Here is a 20,261-nt window from a genome sequence, read left to right as displayed (position 1 = left end):
GGGCTGGTTCCCAGTCACATGTGCAGTTTGTGATGGAGCCGGGTTTGGAGCCCTGATCTGTCCATTGTCAGAGGTCCAAAGGCTAATCACTGCATTGGGCTTCTTCAAAGTAATCCATTTATCCATCATTTATCCAGCAAACTGTATTAAGCACATGCAAGGACAAGGCTCTGCTTTGGAGCCTCAGGGGGGGTGGTTACAGCGATGGCCAGGCTAGATTCCCTCCCCTGAGGAGTCTTACCCATGCTTCCACCCTCAGCTGGACCTTCTCTGCCCTCTATCGGGAGGCATTCTGGGTCCCCTGAGTCTCTTGTTTCTGTGTCAGCATGTCCTCCACTGGTTCCATGCTCGGCCACTCCGTGGGCATTCCCTGTCCTTCAGCAGAATTGATGGCCAGAACTAGGATAGATTGGGCTATGACAGTAAGTGACCTCAAAATCTAGCTGATGGCAAGAAGGCATTTCCTTCTAGTGATTGATATGCAAACACGGTAGGCGAGGGAGGTCGACTCCTCAAAGCCACCTAGATATTCAGGCTGAAACCAGCCCGGGTCTGGCACCTGCTTCCCCTGCCACTGAGCCCCCCATGCAGGGAAGGTGATGGAAACCAGGCACTGACTTTGGAAGTCCTGCCTGGGAGTGACACCTGTCACCTTGGGGCATATCTCACTGGCCGAGGCAAAGCACTTGGCCTGCCTGCATCTAAAGTGGGCTGGGGTGCAATCCCACCATGAGCCTAGGAGAAGAGGAGACATTCATGAGCAGCCCATGACCACCATGACAGATAGCCATAATAAACACAACGACCCCCAAGCAAGGTGGTTCCATTCTTGCTGTGGAAGAATTCTGAGCCCAAGAACCTCTGTCTCTTTGTTCAAAAGTCTTGGAGGTGTGTTAGAGACATATTAGCTCCCAAATGAAATTTCCTCTTTTGTTGAATCACACTTGACAAATGTTTATTGAAAGCCTGCTACGTGCCAGGCGCTCCTAAGCACGTAGGACACACCAGGGAATCAAACAGGCAGAAATCCGTGTCCTCGGGGAGCTTGCCTAAGAGGGGAACAGACATTGAGCAGGAGAACTGGCAGAGAGCAGAAAATGCAGTGACTTTATCTACATGTGATTCAGTGTGACCAGAAGCATCTGCCATGCCCTCGAGCTCCTCACGTGTATGTCTGCACGTGTGGGAACTTCTCCCCAGACCTTGTGGCTTTAGTCTTTGCCCTTATTTTAGATGGGAACGTGGCTGGGTTTCTTTGCATTCAGCAGGAGCCACAGGACATTGGGTTCTCTTACCCCGCCCCCAAGCACCTGTCATCTTCTCTCCACTTCCATTGGTTTGTTTGTTCCCTCATTCACCCACACAGCCATTATCGGGGCTTGAACTACCTTCCTGCGGGGGGACCGCCCCTCGTCATAGCAGGATATGAAGTTGCACCTGCATCCCACAGTAGATGTAATTTATACATAACGATGCAATATTTGACTGCAGGTGCCTTCTTGACCTAAGACGTTAGTAGATGACATTATAGGGGACGTTTTATGTGTCAGGCATGGTCCTAGGTACCCACGTACTAGGACTTGTCTGTATTTCCATCTTAGAGAGGCAGCGTCTCAGGCTCACGCAGCCTAGGCGTCCTGCCCAGGTCACGTGGTGCCGGAGCACAGAGGAGGGCAAGGGCAGCCCAAGCCTGTCCCAGCCTCTGTTCTTTGTCTCTGGACAGAGCCACCTCCCAGTTTGGGGAGCGAATTAAATACTCACTCGGAGCTAGCAGTGTTCTTTTCTTAATTTGGAGTGTGTGTGTGTGTGTTTCCATATCCCTAAGATTTTCATAGACTTTAGGGTGCCAACTGGCTAAAAGAGCCCTGCTTACTCATTAAACAGACATCTATCACAAGGGGAGCAGGCACCCTCATCGAGGGCTCCGGGGAGGAGTGAGGAAGGTGCCACCTCATCGAGGACAGTTTGGGGACAGTGGTCTCTAGAGTGAAGCACATGTACTTTTGAATCCCACGATTCCACCTCTAGAACAGATCGACCTTCCCATGTACTCCGAGGCATGAGTCCTGGCATGCTCGCTCTAGCACTGTTTACACGATGAGCGTCATTAAGGACCGGAAACTGCCCACGTGCTCAATTGGAGGAGCCTGTTTAAATGAAGCATGAGCATGTGCGCACTGGAATGCCACACACGCGTTCTGATGGGTGACCGTGCAGGGCTCAAGCAGGGAGCAGTAGATGCCCAGGGTTTGTGGGTGCACCCTTTTGGATCAGAGCACGTGTGCGCATGTATCACAAATGAATGGCTGTATGGATCTAGGGTATTTCTGGAGCTATTATTATATGTCTAGTACTCCAGTCCATACTCCGTAAATTAACTTATTTTATCCACACAAATACGGCACAGGTTCCCATTTCACAGATGACAAAACCGAGGCATGGTGAGGTTAAGCGACCTACCCAAGGTCACTTAGCTGGTAAATGGTGAAGGGAACATTTTCATCTGGAAAGTCTGGCTCAAGAGCTTGAGCTCTTCCCTGCCATGCAAATATGCTCCTGAGAAGGGCCTGGACCTTCTCCACCCTCCAATCTCGGAAGGGACCTTCCTCTCTTCCAGCCAGAGCCCTTCACCAGGCCCTACCCACTCTCTCCCGCCTTCATACCTCCCTCTCTGTCAGTCCCTCTACCTCTGCTTATAACGGAACCAAATTCTCCTGTAGTCTAGAAAGCTTTTGAGTGGCAGAGACAATTCTGTGTATTCAAGGAGCCACTTTTTTTTTTTTTCCAGGACACCTGATTAGAGCATATTCCCAGACCCCATGCAGTTGTAGGTCTAATTCTCACCAACGGAAAATGAGCAGAAGTGAGATACCACCTCTGCTGGGAGGTAGCTACGAGCAAGTAGGCAAGCCTTCACCCAGCACCTTCTCCTGTTCATGCAGTTGGACGCTAAGTTCTCTGAGATGGAATTGCAAGGTGGGTGCAGCGTGGGTCACTGAGTCATTACTTGTAAAAGGACCATGCAGGACAGCCGCCAGGATTGTCATCAGACTATGAAAGGAACGCAGTGTACCTCTGCTGGGATAAGCCACTGAGATGCGGGGTTCCTCTACTGCATTAGCTAGCATTGGTTATTCTCTCCTTAGAGCCGAAGTCTCACCCCCATCTGCTCTTTTTACTACTAAATTGTTCTAGAAGATACAGACCCCAGAGACACACACATGGGCACTGCCCATCCTTCATCGTTCGGGGGACTGTCACAACTTTTCTGGGCTCGCTCATCCACAGTGACCTCCAACGGGCCCAGCCACTGGCCTCTCTGCTCGAGGCCCTTCCGATTTTTCTGGACTTTTGGGACTCTGTATCCTGTGTTATTTAGACACTGGCCTCTCCTCAACTTCTCCCTCCTCGGGACCACGTTCTCAGTGGCGAATCCCCACCAAGAGGTATGGACTTAGAGTCAGATGGTCCTCACCCAAATCCTGAACAAGTCACACTACCTTTTATCTAAGCCTTGGTCTGTCCCTTTTCATCGGGGCACCAAGAACTAGGTCTCAGGGCTGCCGCGAAGGAGAATGAGACCTCAAATAATGAGCCCATCACAAGACATGGCAAATGAACATTTTCTTCTTCTCATTTCTCTTTCTTTCTTTCTTTCTTGCTTGCTTGCTTGCTTGCTTGCTTTCTGCCATATATATCTATCCAATACATATAAATGGTATGAGTTTTCTTCTGTCTCTTTCTCTTGTACTCTGAAGAACCTTAACTATTCCCATAATTTTATGCATGTCTGTGGAAGAAATGACCAAAAGAATATCTGTAGCTTGACATATTTCCCTGGCCCCAGAGCTGTATCTCAAATGGCCCACTATACACACAATTAATTAATCAATATACCCTGCTAATTTATTGAGAACCGAATATGGACAAGACCCTGTGCTTGACAGACAAGATGGCTGCCCAGTGGGGCCTACAGTCTAGGGAGGAGGGTGGATGTTAGGGAAATAATCTCACAAATACATGTAGACTTGGGATTATGACAGGTGTTTTAAAGGGGAGGTACATGACCCCTTTGACATCTGATGAATGATGTTTTGACTTAGTGAGGATGTTTCTTATGCAGATAAAGGTTTAATTGAATTCAGATGGATGATTTGAAGTGAATTAGGTTGAAGTGAGAGGGGGGAGAGCTAACAACATGAACAGACATCTCATGTCACCGGGGGGCGTGGCAGGAAGGAGGTGGTGAGAAGAGAAATGGAAAGGAACATGGTTGTGATCAGGGTGGAGAAGTACAGAAAAGACTGCTCTTTGTCCCCCAAGATACAGTTTCCTCTTCATCTCTCACTAGAGAGCCTTTTATTTCAACTGGGCCCAAGAGAGTCTGGAATAAAGACTACATTTCCCAGCCTCCCTTGCAGCTAGCCATGGGCATGTAGATAAGCTCCAGTCAATGGAATGTACTACATGCACCTTTTGGGAAATGTTCTTAAAGGTAATGTTCTTTGTCTTGTACTCCTTCCATCTGGGTGAAGCTCATGTCCGCAGCCCGAATATCATGTCCGTAGCCCGAGCTGCCATCATAGACCACGCTGTAGAATCATGTATTAGGGATGGCAGAACGACAAAAGAGAAGTCTGGGTCTCTGACAACCAAGGACCTGCATTTCTTGCCCGGACGACCATTTGTCTCTTCGTGTTGATGAGAGAAAGACATTTCTGTCATATTCAAGTGACAGCTATTTGGGAGTTTCTACCACTCACAGCTGAGCACCACCCTAACTCATAGAGACAGGCAGGAGCCAGACCATGCAGGACTTTGAAGGCCACTTTAAGGACTTTGCCTTTCTCCTAAGACAGTGGTAAGCAGTAACTGAAGAGGCTGGGAAGCCGTGCTTAGTTGCTAGCACGACCCCAAAGCAATTCTGTTTCTATACGTATGCATCCGCTCAAGTCTTTCAACAGGCACGGACTGACTATCTACTACAAGTCAGGCACCGCTACCGGTCCTGGAGGAATTAAAAACAAACATGACACATCCTGCCTTTGAATCAGAGGCAGTCTAATGAGAATTATAGACCTATAAATAATGGTTACTGTTCAATCAACATTTATGGAGTGCTAATGTGGTGTCCAGTAATGGCATGGGCATGGGCACCTGGCCAGTCAGGACAGGCACTGACATGACCAACAGCATGGCCTCCCTACTCTATCAAAGTTGAGTGTGCCCAGCTGGGCACCTGACGTATCAGACATGGCATTGGACCATGGGAACTGCAACAACCAAGGAGATAATGATGTATTTTCTAGGAGTTCACAACCTTCTACTCTACAGGGAAGGAAAGGGCCATGAAAATTCTAGCAATGAAGTTCCACGGATCCTGTGATAGGTGTAGAAGAGTGAAGTGAGAGGTAGAATGGTCAGTGGTACGGGAGGGCTCAAGGGAGTCTGCCCAGAGGAGCTAACTCTTGAGCTACCCAAGTACCCCTGTTGCAAAGGATGAATAGTAGTTACAACACAGCAAGGTTTGGGGCATTAGGAGCATGAGGAAAATGCCCCGAGAGCACCAAGGATGACATAACTCATTTGGTCCATGTGTTTATGTGTGTGTGTGTGTGTGTGTGTGTGTGTGTGTGCAGGTACACGTGTGTGCACGCATGTGCCCAAATGCACAAGTACATATGTTTACAAAAGTGAGGAGGAATTAAGAGAAGTTTTCACAGAGGAAGTGGATATTGAGCAGAGTTTTGAAGGAAAAGTAAGAGCTCCCCCCCACCAAGTTGGACAAGGCAGAGCAGAGTTTTAAGACAACAGAGACTGCATCTAAAAGGCCATAGAACATGAAAAAGCATAGAGAATTGGAGGGGCTTCCAAGAAGTTTGAGGTGGTGAGTCCGAGGGCCAAGGTGAGACATGACTTGAGGTGAACTTCGACAGGAAAGGAGGCCATGTTGTGAATCTTCCAGTTTTCAGACCCAGAGCTCTCAGCTGTGTTTTGTTGGTAAGGAAGAGCCAGGGAGAACTTTCCACAGAACAGAAACATGGTCAGCTCTATGCTCAAGAAGAAAAATTAATTGGAACAAATTCCTAAAGTGTCCTTCTGGAGAGGCTGGGTTAAAAAAAATGATGGTGCATCATTCAGTGGAACTTCAAGTAGAGATTAAGAACAACGAGTGGTGCTCATATGATACCATTTCCAAGATAAATCATTGAGGTTAAAACAATCAAGGTGTGCATGGCGTTTGTAGTATGGTTCTATCTGTCCAGAAGATGTGTGTGAACGTGCATGCATGGAGGGGTCTGTCTATCTAGGCTTTATGGAAGGAAAGCAATCCTGTAAAGACACACACAAAATTTCTTAACAGTGTCGCTTCTGTGGAGGGGAATTTAAGGGGAGTTGTAAGGGAGACTTTTCACTGTAAACCTTTTGTAGTGATTGAATATTTTTTACCTTGTGCATGCATTATTTTTCCAAGATATTAAATAAATATGTATTAAAAAATTTATTCTCCCTGAAACGTGAGTGATGGATTGAAAAGAGGAGAGACTTGGGATAGAGCGAGCCCTCCCCCATCTCCATTTTCCTGATTAATGGCCACACCATCCGTCCAGTTATTCAGTCTCAGACCTTGAAGGCCTCTTCAGCTCCTCCCAAGTGTAATCACTTATCAAGTCCTGCCTGTTCTACCCCAGAAATCTCTCTCCCCTCAGCCCCAGAATAGACAGAGAGATCGATGAGACAGAACTGCAAGCCCAGAGACAGACTGGAGTATGTATAAATATTTAGTATGTGATAACGGTGACATTTCAAATCCTTGTGGAAAGGACGGATTATTCAGTAAATGATGTTGGAAAAAAATTAACTCTGATCCTTAGCTCCGTGACAAACTAAAATAAATTTCTGGTGAATTAAAGATATGTATATAAAAATAAAGTCACAAAGGCACTAGAAGAAAATGTAGGTCAGTCTTTTTAGAAGCTGGGACCAGAGAGAGTCTTTCTAAGGAAGATGTTGAAAGACAATGGTACAGAGACTAGTTCGGTAGGTCAGACTATGTAAGATTCCTCCTGTTATATGCTAACAACACACTAAAAAAATCAGAAGCAAATGTAAAACTGGAAAAATACTTCCACAACCACAGCATATTAAGTGTTAAGAAGCTTAATTTATGAAGAAAGCTTGCAAAACAATGAGAAAAAGACGAACACTCTAACAGGCAAACGTGATAAGTAATTAACAGAAGAGAAAGCCAAATGGTCAGTAAACATATGAAAGACTGTTTGATGTTGTTGTTTAAAAAAAAAATGATGCACATTAAAACAGCAGTAAAATGCCACATTTCACCAAATACTTTTAATTAAAAGATAATTCCCTATAGTTGTCAGGGTTCTGGAAAACAGTCTTGCACACTGCGGAACGGAGCATAAATCGGGTCAAAGCCCATGATGCAATCTACAAGTATATATCAATGTCCTCAAAAATGGACATATTGTTGACTCACTGACCTCACTGGCAGCGACCGTATGTAAATATGTGTCCTGAGGACATAATTCAGAATACGACAATGGTGTTTATCACAGTGCACAGATAACTTCAGGAATTTGGGAAACAAAACCCCCAAATCACCTTAACCCTGAAACTCTTAAAGAAAGATGATGAAATAAATCAAAGAATGTGTAAACAACATAATGTGACCAGTAAGAGTATGTTGGTTGAACATTACATCTGTACTCAAGATGTTGATGATGTGGCAAAGTTGAACGATTTTCTATAAAAGACAGTGTGTCCAGCATAATCCCTGTTATTTTTATACAAACATCATGCACAGATGAAAAGGTATAGATGAAGTTTAACACTTCCAATGGTACCTGCTTCTGGGTGGAAAAATTATGCATGATTCTTCTTTTCTTTTTTTTTTTTTAATGTTTATTTATTTTTGAGAGGGACCGAGAGTTGAAGTGGGGGAAGGGCAGAGAGAGAGGGAGACACAGAATCCGAAGCAGATTCTAGGCTCCGAGCTGTCAGCACAGAGCCTGATGCAGGGCTTGAACTCATGAACCGCGAGATCATGACCTGAGCTGAAGTCAGAGGTTTAACCAACTGAGCCACCCAGGCACCCTGATGATTCTTTTCTTGGAAAACCACTTTACTTAAAATTAAAAAAAAAATCTATATCTATTACTGACAAAACAATGAAAGGAACTTAAAATATACCTGCTCTTTGTCCCAGAAAGTATAGAAATTCATTACAAAGGCATTATTAGGGACATGAGAACAGGTGATGGGACAAAGGTATTCACCAGGGCATTACAAATAATGATGAAAATTGGAAACAACCTGAATGTCTGAAACCAGGGAATATTTAAGTAAATGCTGGTTGGATGCAATGGAATGCTATGTATTCACAAAAATTGAGTTACAGAAGAATATTTATTAAACCAGAAACAAAATTCATAAAAGTAAGCAAACCAGGCTAAGCTATACACAAAATGATACATCCCTGTTTGAAAGAAGCAGAACATATTAGGAAATTTTATGCTAAAACAGTAGTAAGGTTATTTCTGGGAGGCTGCGTTTCAGGTAAGGTCTTTTGTTGGACATTCTTACATGGTGTTAAGAATTTTGTTATTCAATTTCACACGTATACAGGTTTTATTTTTTAAATTTGGGGAATTGTTAAAACAGCATAGATAAAATTCAAATGACAAAACTAGGGTAGTATTATAACATACGTGATTTCCATTGTGTTTTAATATACTTAATCTACAAACAGCTCTTAAAGGCAAGGGGGAAAATATGAACATCTCAATAAAAAAATTCGTACGGAGGGGTGCCTGGGTGGCTCAGTCGGCTAAGCATCCGACTTTGGCTCAGGTCATGATCTCATGGTTCGGGAGTTTGAGCCCCGCGTCGGCCTCTATGCTGACAGCTCAGAGCCTGGGGGCCACTTCAGATTCTGTGTCTCAGTCTCTCTCTGCCCCTCCCCCACTTGTGCTCTGTTCCTCTCTGTGTCTCAAAAATAAAGAAATCTAAAAAAAAAGATTTACATGGAAAATATAAAGACAATATAAAAAGAGGAATGTAAAGGGAATGTAACTCAAACAGAGATGGGAATTTCTGCTCTTCAAAGTGGAATTCGTTCCTCAAACAGTGATCATACTCAGTGTGGCTATTGGGTGGCAACATTGCCCATCTCATACAAGGATGCTCGCCACGTAAATTGTTTGACTATCTGGAGAGCAGTTTGGCAGATACATTGAGAACCTTGAAAGTATTATTTCTTTGTGACCCAGGAGTTCAATTTCCAGGAACATATCCTGAGGAAGCAATCATGAATATGCAAAAAAAAAAAAAATTGTAGACAGTCTTGCCCTTTGCAGTCTTCCTTCCAATGATGAAAACTTGGACACAACCCAAAACAGTCATCAATGAAGGGTTGGCTTGATTGCCAGTCACACCACAGGCCTACATTTCAATGTGTGCAATTTCGAAATCCACAAAGCTCTTTGAGCTGACAGGTTTGTGCAAGTTTGCTTCAAGTTCATTGGTGACGGAAACCTGACCTGGACTGAATAGAAGGAGAATTTTTGTTTGTTACAGACACTATTTATCTCAGTGGGATTGTTCAAATGTTTTCAGACTCACATAGTGCATTTGGTTCTGGGCTGCTGTTGACGTTCAACTATAGGTGCTTCATAATGTATCATTTTTGCCTGGTCTTAACTTTCTCAAGTCCAAATAATAATGTTTTCTGAAACCTCTGGCCTCAAGGATTCCAGACATTATCCATATGATATAATTCTGCGACATCACTTAAGCTCATGCTCCCATGGAACATGGTTGGATATTTTGTTTAATCACGCTTTTTTCTCATCGTGAAAACCAAAAAGTAAAACCCAATGGAATATAAAATTATGCATATTATAATATGATTTGTTTTTCTAAAAAGTGAATGTCTACAGATTCTTTTAATAAACTAAAGAGATTTGAAGGGATATATCAAAAATTTTAGCTAGTGCTTATCTCTGGATGGTGAAATTATGGGCAATTTTAATTTTCTCCTATACATTTTTATGTTCTCCAAATTCTCTATAATGAATCTATATTATCTCTAACAAATAAATGTATTTTAAAAATCTAAACTAAATCTGGATGATTTTATATTACCTAAAAACTGAAGTACAAACTTTAAAATAAAATATCAAAGACACAGAGCCAGGATTCAGACGTAGTTCTTCTGAATCGGACTCCTCTGTTCTTTCCCCTCTAATGTGCTACATCTATACTGGTCTTTTTTTTTTTTTTTTTTTTTCAAGGCGGGGAGGGGCAGAGGGAGAAGAAGAGAGAGAATCTTAAGCAGACTCCATGCCTGGCACTCCTGATGCTGGACTTGAACTCACGAACCGTGAGATCATGATCTGAGCTGAAATCAAGAATCAGATGCTCAACCCACTGAGCTACCCCAGGTGCCTCTACATCAGTCTTTATTAAAGAAGGTCCAGTAGACCTTTAATAAACTCTGCGTGCAAACAGATTTCTGTGGACAAACACATATTGAAAAATGCAATATACAGGACTTTACTAAAGAACGTCTGGGGGCCTTCTAGAGTCTAAGATGTAATATGTTTCCACCAGAGGGTTTGGTATGCTGAATTGCTCCAATATACTTGGCCACATGTCTTTTCTATTTTATGTTATTTGTATTTTAGTTTTATGCTATCTTGTGGAAAATCTTCTAGAACATCTTGAGAATGTGCTTCCCATAAAACACTTTGGAAATGCTAATCTAATGGAAAACTTTATCCTTAGACTCAGGAAAAATATATACGAACTGTCTCCAGAGAGGTGACAGTGTCCTGGGGGAATGTTGAGCCTTCCTAGTTATCAACTGTTCCCTTTTAAGAATGATCTTCACAGATATGCGACCAGCCTTGCTTCTTGAACAGAGATTTTCATCCATCTGGGCATCCATCTTGACCTGAGGTGATGTGCAGAGAGCGATGGCCTGTTGCATGGATACCGATGGGAGTCCGCAGAGGTGAGAAACCTAAGCTCTCAGACATAATTCTCTGAGTCCTCTCTTAGGGACCTTGGAACTTCTCACCCTCTGTGAAGGGACTTGGCAGATGGGGAGATGGGGAGTTTTGTGAAGTAAGCCCTAGCCTGGGAGGCAGCAGCAAAGCCGAAAGAGGACTTATTTATGTGAACATTCAGTGTAACCTCTGTCTGCTTGCTTCTTCTCTGTGTCTCAATCACTTCATGTAAAATGAAGGGGTTGGTTAGGGCAGAAGAGCAACCTTGTTTCATTTTACCTGCCAACCTTCATCAGTCAGTAGATGCTTCCTAGAGTCTCAAGTCTGCATCCCAGCTCAGTGAGAAAGAATGCTGTGATCGATTACTAATGTCTGCCCTGGGCAAAGAAGGGAAGAGTGGCATCACTTCTGCCCTTTCTTTGCCATCTCAGAATTTAGAAATATCTAAGTACTCTTGAAGACCTGGGGTGCTTCACGATGGACACAACTCCCAAATCTAGCTCTTGGTTCATAAACGCTGGTAGTCTTTTGCCTCACTTCCTCTTTTTTTTTAATTCCTTTTCATCCATGGCAATTCCAGACTCTTGGCTCTTGGTTTCTGCAATCGCAAAGTAATGGTTTTCTGTGGCAATCTTCTTATACTCCCTTTCTTTCACCCTCTTGCCAAAGAGGAATCTGTTTTTACTAAAAGAGAAAAAAGAAAAAAAATACATATGTAAAAATCACACATCCTCACCATGTGCAAAAATCATGTGTTTGGCAGCAAGAACATCTTTCTGAGGCCAAATGGCATTTTTCTTTTCTTGCAAAACGAGCAAAAAAAAAAAAAAAAAAAAAAAAAAAAACCAAAAAACCTTACTTTCCCAGCAGCTGGCATTGAATTATTGGCCCTTGTCGGTTGCTTCCTCTAAGGAGCCTCTTGTCCTGGAAATCCATGATGTGGGGAGACCAAGAAGTCCTGGGGAATCTGGTTGCAACTGCCTCTCCTGCTTTGCCAAGGGACTGAAGCACACAAGACCATGTCTGGCAGAATCATCATCATGAGTGTGAGAGGGAGAGTGGGAGGGAAGATAGATAGATGATAGATAGATAGATAGATAGATAAGAGTGTCTGTAACAGCTCCAACCCTTACCAGCCATGTAATCTTGGACAGCATTCTTAACTTCTCTGAGCCTTGGACTCCTCAAAAAAAAAAAAAAAAAAAAAAGGTACCCTAGTCCCCATATCCCTGGATTCAATGGGTCACCATATGTGAGGATATCCCAGAGAACAAAACAAATAAAAGTCCCTGCCCCCGGGGAGCTGATATTTTGATAGGGAGGGGCAGGCTAAGAGGAGATGGTAGGGAGTAATGGATACTGAATTGTCAATTACATATTAATATCAAGTGGCGCTAAATACTCCGACAGAAACTCCATCTGGGCAGGGGAATATGAAATGACAGGGTTGGGATGCCATTTCAGGTAAGATGTCCCGAGAAGGAGCCACTAGGATCCATCTGGGCAGAACAGGAATTGGTGAGGTGCCACATGTCTACCTGGCCTCTTCCTGGGGGATTAGCGCTCCAGGCAAAGGGAACAGCACCAGAAAAGTCCTTAGGCAGAAATGTGCCTAGTGTGTCGGTAACAGCGAGGAAGCCCCTGTGTCTGGGACGGAGTGGGCGAGGCAGAGAGGAGCAGGAGGTGAAAACAGAAAGGTGTGAGATGGTGAGGCAGACCAGGGAGGGACAAGCCAGGTAGGGCTTTGTTAGGGTTTAGGCTTTTCTCTGAACAGCATAGGGAGGTACGGAAGCTTGTTACACCAAAGAGAGACGTGATCTCATTTACATTTTAACAGGGACACTTGCTGCTGTGTTGAGTAAAGACAGGCAGTGTGGGAGGCAAGGGTGGAAGCGGGAGACCCCTTAGGAAGAGGTTGCTCTGCTCCAGGGGTGTGATAGTGGCTTGGACCAGGAAGTTAGCAGAGTGGCTGGTGGGAAGGAGAGGCGTCTGGGAATATTTTGAAAGCCCAGCTGACCAGATTGCCGTGGGACATGGCAGAACAACATGCGTGAGAAAAGTCTCAGCCCGTAGGAAGAATGTGGGGTGAGGTGGCTCACCCAACGGCATCTTCATTCACCCAAGCATTTCACCAGGTTCCCTTGCCAAGCACAGTGGGAACGGGAAGGAGACGGCAGGGTGAGGTGCTGGTGCTTCAGGAAAGCAGGACAGAGAGAAGGGAATTGTGCTTCCCAAACTGAAACAAATAAAGTCTTGCCAAGGATCACCTTGGAGGAGTCTACGTGGTGGAGGGAATTCTAGAGCTCACATTAGAGCCGCTTTAGGGAGAACATCTGAGTTGGAACTAAGCGGTGGAACCGGATCCTTAAGAAGTTTGTAGAGGGGGTTCCCCGGGGGGGGCTCAGTCGGTTCCGCGGCCAACTCTTGATTTCCACTCAGGTCATGATCTCAAAGTTCGTGGGATCGAGTCCTGCGTCGGGCTCTGCACTGACAGCTCAGTGGAGCCGGCTTGGGGTTCTCTCCCTCTCCCTCTCACTGCCCTCCCCTACTCTCTCTGTGTCTCAAAATAAATACATAAACATAAAAAAAAAAGAAGTTTGTAGGGGCCGAACTGCTGTACGCATCCTCATGACAGGCTGAGCATGGCGCCATGGGCAGTAAGTGGCTCGCACTGCGTCCCACCGTCCTCACAGTCTGCGGCCCTGGGGTCCCCACGTGGTGAGCCGCGGTGTGCTCCCCCAGCTGAACTTGGCTGGTGCTGAAGACGGTCCTGAGGAGGAGCCGTGGGGCAGAGGACATGAGGAGGCTCTGGCCCAGGACTGGCAGGTCCACAGGGGGACAGATATGTGATGGGGTCCTTGTCGTGAGGGTGCCTGAGCACTGATGCAGCCGGCGCGTCAGAGGGGCTGGGTGGCGGGGGAGGGTTGAACAGAAGCAGCTTTCCCAGGCTGAGCAAGGCGGTGTGGGCAGGTGCACAGACACTGTTTTAAATATTTTCTTTTTTTTCATTTTTTAAAAATATTTATTTTTGAGAGAGACAGAGAGACACAGAGCGTGAACAGGGGAGGGGCAGAGAGAGAGGGAGGCACGGAATCCGAAGCAGGCTCCAGGCTCTGAGCTGTCAGCACAGAGCCTGACGTGGGGCTCGAACTCACCAACTGTGAGATCATGACCTGAGCCGAAGTCGGTCGCGTCACCTACGGAGCCACCCAGACGCCCCTGTTTCATATTTTTAAAAATTTTTAAATTTTCATAATTATTTTTTTACCTTCGTAATTATTTTAATGTTTTAGAAAAAGACACATTTCTCTTTGATGATGGTGATACGAAATGCATTTAAAACGCATTTCTGGAAGCTTAAAATGACATTGACTTGATGGAAATGAATCAGGCGGCAACAGCCAGCAGGTAAAGGCTAGAGGCTGGGTACAGCAAGCCCCGGGGGCCGTACAGGATGACTGAGGTTTGGGAGACGGTACGTTCGAGGGCTCCGGTGTCCACTGTGTGGTCATGAGAGGACGTTATTTGTGCTGGACGCTGGAGAAACTGCCAGCGTTGGCAAGGTCCTGGATGGCGTCTGTTGTCACAGCTGAAAATTCCCTGGGCGTGGGGGATCGTACATGTCAAAGGACATTTTTTTTTTTTCTCCTTCTCAGACGTTTCCGTCTCTTGTGAGAATAGGAACATGGGGCACGGGATGAGGGAGACAAAGCTGGGGACCTCCTCTCAAGGCTTCCTTTCTCCCCAGGCCTGGGAAGAGGTGGCTTTGCTCACCCCTTCCCCAGCCCCTGGCCACCCGTCTCCACGGGACGTCTTCCTGCCCATAGAACTTGTAAAACACAGACCTTTAGAAAGCAGTGAAATAGGGGGCCAGTTCCCCACTATTGGGGCATTCTTGTTGGAAGAAGAACTCCTAGGGGCGGGGACCGTGTGGGGAGGGAGAAAGAAAAGAAACAGGTCTCCAGAGTCAGAGTGCCTGGGTTGGAAGCCTTAACTGTAACATTGGTAACATGCATGTCCCTTGTCTGTAATTTTGAGCTTCGGTTTCTTGATCTGTAAAATGGGCCGGACAACGCTTGCCTCGCAGGGCTGTAGTGAAGCATGAAGAGGGTCAGGCGTGAAAACCCAGCACCAGAGTTCGGGGTGCTCGATGCAGTCACAGCCTCCCGTGTCGGGCACCCCTCCCCCCACACCAGGCTGGGGAGCAAGTGCTACTTGCTGGAGGGAACATCTCTCCTCTTCTCCAGGACATGCTGTGTATCCTGTTGTCCGGGGACATCTGTGCGTGTCTCCCATCAGCTGTGTGGCATCAGCCTGGTCTCCTTCCCTCTCGAGGCCTTAATGTTCTCCCCGAGCAAGGGACGGGTGTCCTCACAGGCTCCCATGGCGCCAGGGTGCAGAGGGTGGCCCGAGCAGGTAGTCCGGCTCAGGGCAGAGGCTCTCGCCCTTTCTCAAGGCCTCCTTGGCCCAGGTGACCTGCCGGGTGGATCGCACTCTGGCAACGGGGCAACCTGGGTCAGTAGGTCAGAAGTTAATCATTTCCTCAAAACGCAAGCAAACACACTCCATTTCCGCATTCACCAGTTGCCTACACCGGGATAATAAAATCACGCATCCAAGACAAAGCTCAGGGGCACGTTTCCTGATCTGGATTGACCCCAATTACCCGGGTGACCTTGGGCAGTCGCTTTGTCCACCGTGGCCTCGGCTGGCTCATCTGTAAAATGCGAGTTTGGGATTTAAGGGTAGTTACACAAAGGGCATTGCTCCCGGATGGATTCAAAGGCTGGAAAAGCAGTGTGGGACCGGGCTACCTCCTCTCTGCTTCTCCCCTTCGGGCACAGTCTTCATACTCGCTTTCCCCAGAACTCCCACACTTGGGGCTTTCTGGCTCCTTGGCTTTGCAGGGACTTCTTGTTCTGCCCTCCAGCTTGGATCCTTGAAATCCAAACGATCCCAGAGTCTCCCCAGGCCCGCCACCCTCCCCTCGGGAAGAGCATCCTCTATGCTGTGTCTCGCTCACCTGGCCCCTCTGTCCTCTGCCTGTGGGTAATAGTGAAAGTCTACCCAGTGCGCAACACAGATAATCAAAGGACGCAGAGCCGGGGTGGGGCTGACAGCCCTCGGCTTCCACCAGATCGTGCGCTTCCTTAGCGCGTCTTCCCGCGTCTTCCCCAGCACGTGGTGCCAGGGGCGGACCGAGAAGGGCGCACGGACTGCTTGCCAGTCTGCGTGCTGCTGAGGTCCATGCTGAGCTGGGTGTCCTGGGAAGATTTTTGTCTAGTGGGTGTGTAGACACATGGGAACCCGATTCCAGAAATAACAGGACACGGCACGTCTAGGGGAATGTGATTGAACATCAGCCCGCACATCAAGCTATATTCATACCCAAGAACAGACAAACCAGATCACCTCTAATGGAGAAGCAGCGACTAGCCGTGGCTGTGCCCTGGCCCCACCTGTTAGGATTTCACTGGCCTCACTTTTCCCAGGGTGGAATGAACAGGTGCCATCCCTACGTCCGTGTCCAGTTGTCATTTGCCAGCACTGTGGGCCTCCGTGTCCTCCCCAGCCACCGCTGTACCTGCTCAGGACAGATGCTGCTTCTGGATAACATATATCTGTCCTGGGCTTGCTTCTCTATCTGACCCCAACTTTCCACCTCGACTTCCCTGAGCCTGCCCAGGTGCAAAGCCCACGACCTCTGTTTTCCCACCTGGTTCCCTCCACCAGCCCAGGGGCTCCAGTTTCCGGAAGACGAATCCTGTGTTCATCCCCACAGGTAGGTCTCCACAGTATCCTGTCCCCAGGGTGAGCAGCAGAGGAAAAAAAAAAAAAAGTTAAATGTTATAAAGCAAGACAAAAAGTCTTGCCGGAAAGTGCGAGATGAATGTTTGCTTTCTCTCTCTGCCTCCTGGGGTTGGGATGAGGGGAGGCGGGTGGGGGCGCTGGCTACAAAAAGTGCCACAGCAGCTACCTAGGGGCCCAGCCTGCCTTCTGTCCCTCGTTCTGCCTCTTTAAGAGAACCCTGGGGCCAAGATTTATTGGCTGCGGGGGCCCTGCTGCGTGTGTGGCTTCAGTGTTTACAGGCCTGGGGAAGGCTGAGGTCTCCCTTCCCAGGCTGCACAGTGGTGGTGAGCTGGAGTTTAGGCAAAGAACGGCTGCCATCCACGGTGGCATTTGCAGCAGGACGCAGCGTGCAGCCAGGAGGAGCAAGCAGCCTTGCACTTGCAACAGCCAGGCCCCCGGACCTGGAGGAAATCCCACCCTGCTAGGTTCAGACAGGGAACTGGGGGGTGGGGGGGCGGGCAAGGAGAGGGGCTTGTGCTTTTGGAGTGCCTGGGCGCCCCTGCCGGGACCTGGCAGGCGGGTCAGAGCTGTTGACGCTGGGTGTGCAGGCGCCGGGTACAGCTGAGAGCAGGGAAGGCGGGAGGGGCCGATGGGAGCTGGGACCGGGGTGACAGCTCGAGCCAAAGTAAGCCACAAAACACACAATGCAGATGAAGAAAGGGGGACAGAGGGACTGCCCCCCTGCATGCTGGGCATGCCCAGTGGCAGACAATGTGTCCTTGGCCCGGTGTTCATTTGTTCATCTGCGAAGCGGGAAGAATGCCATCCGCCTCTCAGGGTTTTGTGGGCATTAAATAAATGGATGCAAAAGACTTGGCATAGTTGGTCCTCCATAGTGGCTGTTAGTTTTGTTTTATTTTATTTTACTTTGTTTTATTTTATTTTATTTTATTTTACTTTTATTTTATTTTATTTTATTTTATTTTATTTTATTTTATTTGTTAAATGTTTATTTACTTTAGAAAGAGACAGAGAGGGCAGGGGAGGGGCAGAGAGAGAGGGAAACAGAGAATCCCGGCCGGCTCCATGCTGTCAGCACAGAGCCCGAAGTGGGGCTCGAACCCACAAACCATGAGATCATGACCTGAGCTGCAATCAAGAGTAGACCCTTAACTGACTGAGCCACCCAGGCTCCCCTCTCGCGGCTGTTATTTTTACCACCGCCTCTGATTCTAATTGTTCTGGAAACAAACTTACACGGCTTTGCTAGCCGTGTGGTCCTGTGGGCTGAAGGCTGGCTCTCAAATCTCAGTCTTGTTCCTGCTGACACAGGGCGGCCAGGCACATGGCTCTGGGTTGGGGACACACCTGCTAGGCACCCCCCCCCCCCACCTGCTGCCTCACCTTCGTGTTCCAAGCCCCATTCACCTTGGAGAAACAAGAGCTGATGTTCACTGAATACTTGCTATGAATCAGGAGCCGAGCCAAGCATGTGACCTGCCTCATCACTCTTTAATTTATTATTCGGAACCTTTGATTGTGGAAATGTTCGAAGGCAATCAGAAACAGACAGGGTGGTAATGAAGCCCGGGCCCTCACCCAGCTTCCCTAATGACTGAACATCTATCCCTCCTGGCTCTTTTCTTCCCCTTCCTCCTCTTCCGTCTTCTCTGTTTCCTTCCTTCCCTCACTGCTGGAACGTCCAAAGCAAGTCCTAGACGTAGTGTCATGTCACCTGTAAATAAATACCTCAGTGTGTGTGGCTACTGGATACAAAATTTAAAAGAAAGAAAGAGGGGCGCCTGGGTGGCGCAGTCGGTTAAGCGTCCGACTTCAGCCAGGTCACGATCTCATGGTCCGTGAGTTCGAGCCCCGCGTCGGGCTCTGGGCTGATGGCTCAGAGCCTGGAGCCTGTTTCTGATTCTGTGTCTCCCTCTCTCTCTGCCCCTCCCCCGTTCATGCTCTGTCTCTCTCTGTCCCAAAAATAAATAAAAAACGTTGAAAAAAAATTTTAAAAAAAATAAATAAATAAAAGAAAGAAAGAAAGAAAAGAAGAAAGGAAGAAAGAGAAGGAGCTGTTATCATAGCTATAAACGTAAACAATAATTCTTAATATCATCTAATGTTCAGTCTGTGCATCATCTCATTGAATCCTCAAAATAACTATTTGGAATTAAAAATATGATTGTTCCCACCTTTCAGATGAGAAAGGGAGTGAATGTGACATTGAGTGGCTTGTGCTCGGTCACCCAACCCGGCTCAGCCCCCACTCCTGGGGCCAGTGCTGGTGGGTGCCCGAGGGAGGCAACGCCCAGAGCCTGAGCCCTTGCTCTGTCATCCCTGGGCCCCTTGTCACCCAGCAGGCACCTGCTCGTGCAGGTCAGCCCCTGCCCAAGCCCATTTGACTCCCGGCGTTGCATCGACCTTGGCTTTCTCGCTGCATAAAAGGGCGGCCACAGAGCACCCACCTCCGACTCTCGTTCAATTCTTTATGCCTTTGACAAATATTTATTCTGTGGCTGTCTTGCTCCAGTGCTGTTGGTGGTGCTTGGGATCCAGCGAGTCACAGACGAAAAGTCTTAGCCAACACGGACCTGACAGTGTATATGCTCTTGTTACTCAAAGTGCGGTCCAAGGACCGGCAGCTTCAGCATCCCCCAGGAGCCGAACAGAAATACACCTCTGTCCCGGTGCTGCTGAACTGGAGTCTGTATTTTAACAAGGTCCATAAGACTCGTTACTGTGCACGGAGAAGTTTGAGAAGCCTCGCATTGGGCCACCGTTCTTACTCCCGGCTACACATGAAAATCCTCTGGGGAGCTTTAAAAAATACCAGGCCTGGGACCCACCCAGAACCATTAAATCAGAACCGCTGGTGATGTTTACAAGTTCTCTGTGCAGATGGGATTGAGCACACCAGCCCACGCTGATTGTTTGGAAAATAAATGAGCTCACTGTCTAGCAGAGTGCCTAGGACACAGTAGGTGCTAAACTAATGATCTGTTTCTCCCCTTGCCATCTCATCCTTTGTCCCTAGAACACCCTCCAACTCCTTTGGGTGGCTTATCACCTTTGCTGGTCCAAAGACATTCTTCGGCTTCGTGAGTTCCCGACCTGGGTGGTGCTTTTAGTTTGAGAACCCCAGAAATGTAAACTTGGGACCTTTTCATGGGAATCAGGCTGCAGGAAAGACACGAGCTTCTCCCCCTCATGACCTGGTTTGCTGAGCTGGGCTGAGAGCTGCAAACAAAAATAAATAAATAACCGAAGGCTCGGCCACATGTGCAAAGAGCTTTCTTTCACCCACAGCTGAGTCCCAGTGCAGACGTGACCTCATCCCACTCTCCCGCCAGGTGACGCAGCTCCGGGCAGGTGCCACCAGCCTCTGTGGTTCACCAGGCAGAGGCACCCGTTTGAGTCACTGGGCATGCAGGAAAG

The sequence above is a fragment of the Herpailurus yagouaroundi genome, unplaced genomic scaffold (genome assembly GCF_014898765.1).
Source record: "Herpailurus yagouaroundi ecotype Mexico unplaced genomic scaffold, PumYag 163, whole genome shotgun sequence".
Taxonomy (NCBI): domain Eukaryota; kingdom Metazoa; phylum Chordata; class Mammalia; order Carnivora; family Felidae; genus Herpailurus; species Herpailurus yagouaroundi.
Note: the sequence above shows the minus strand (reverse complement) of the source record.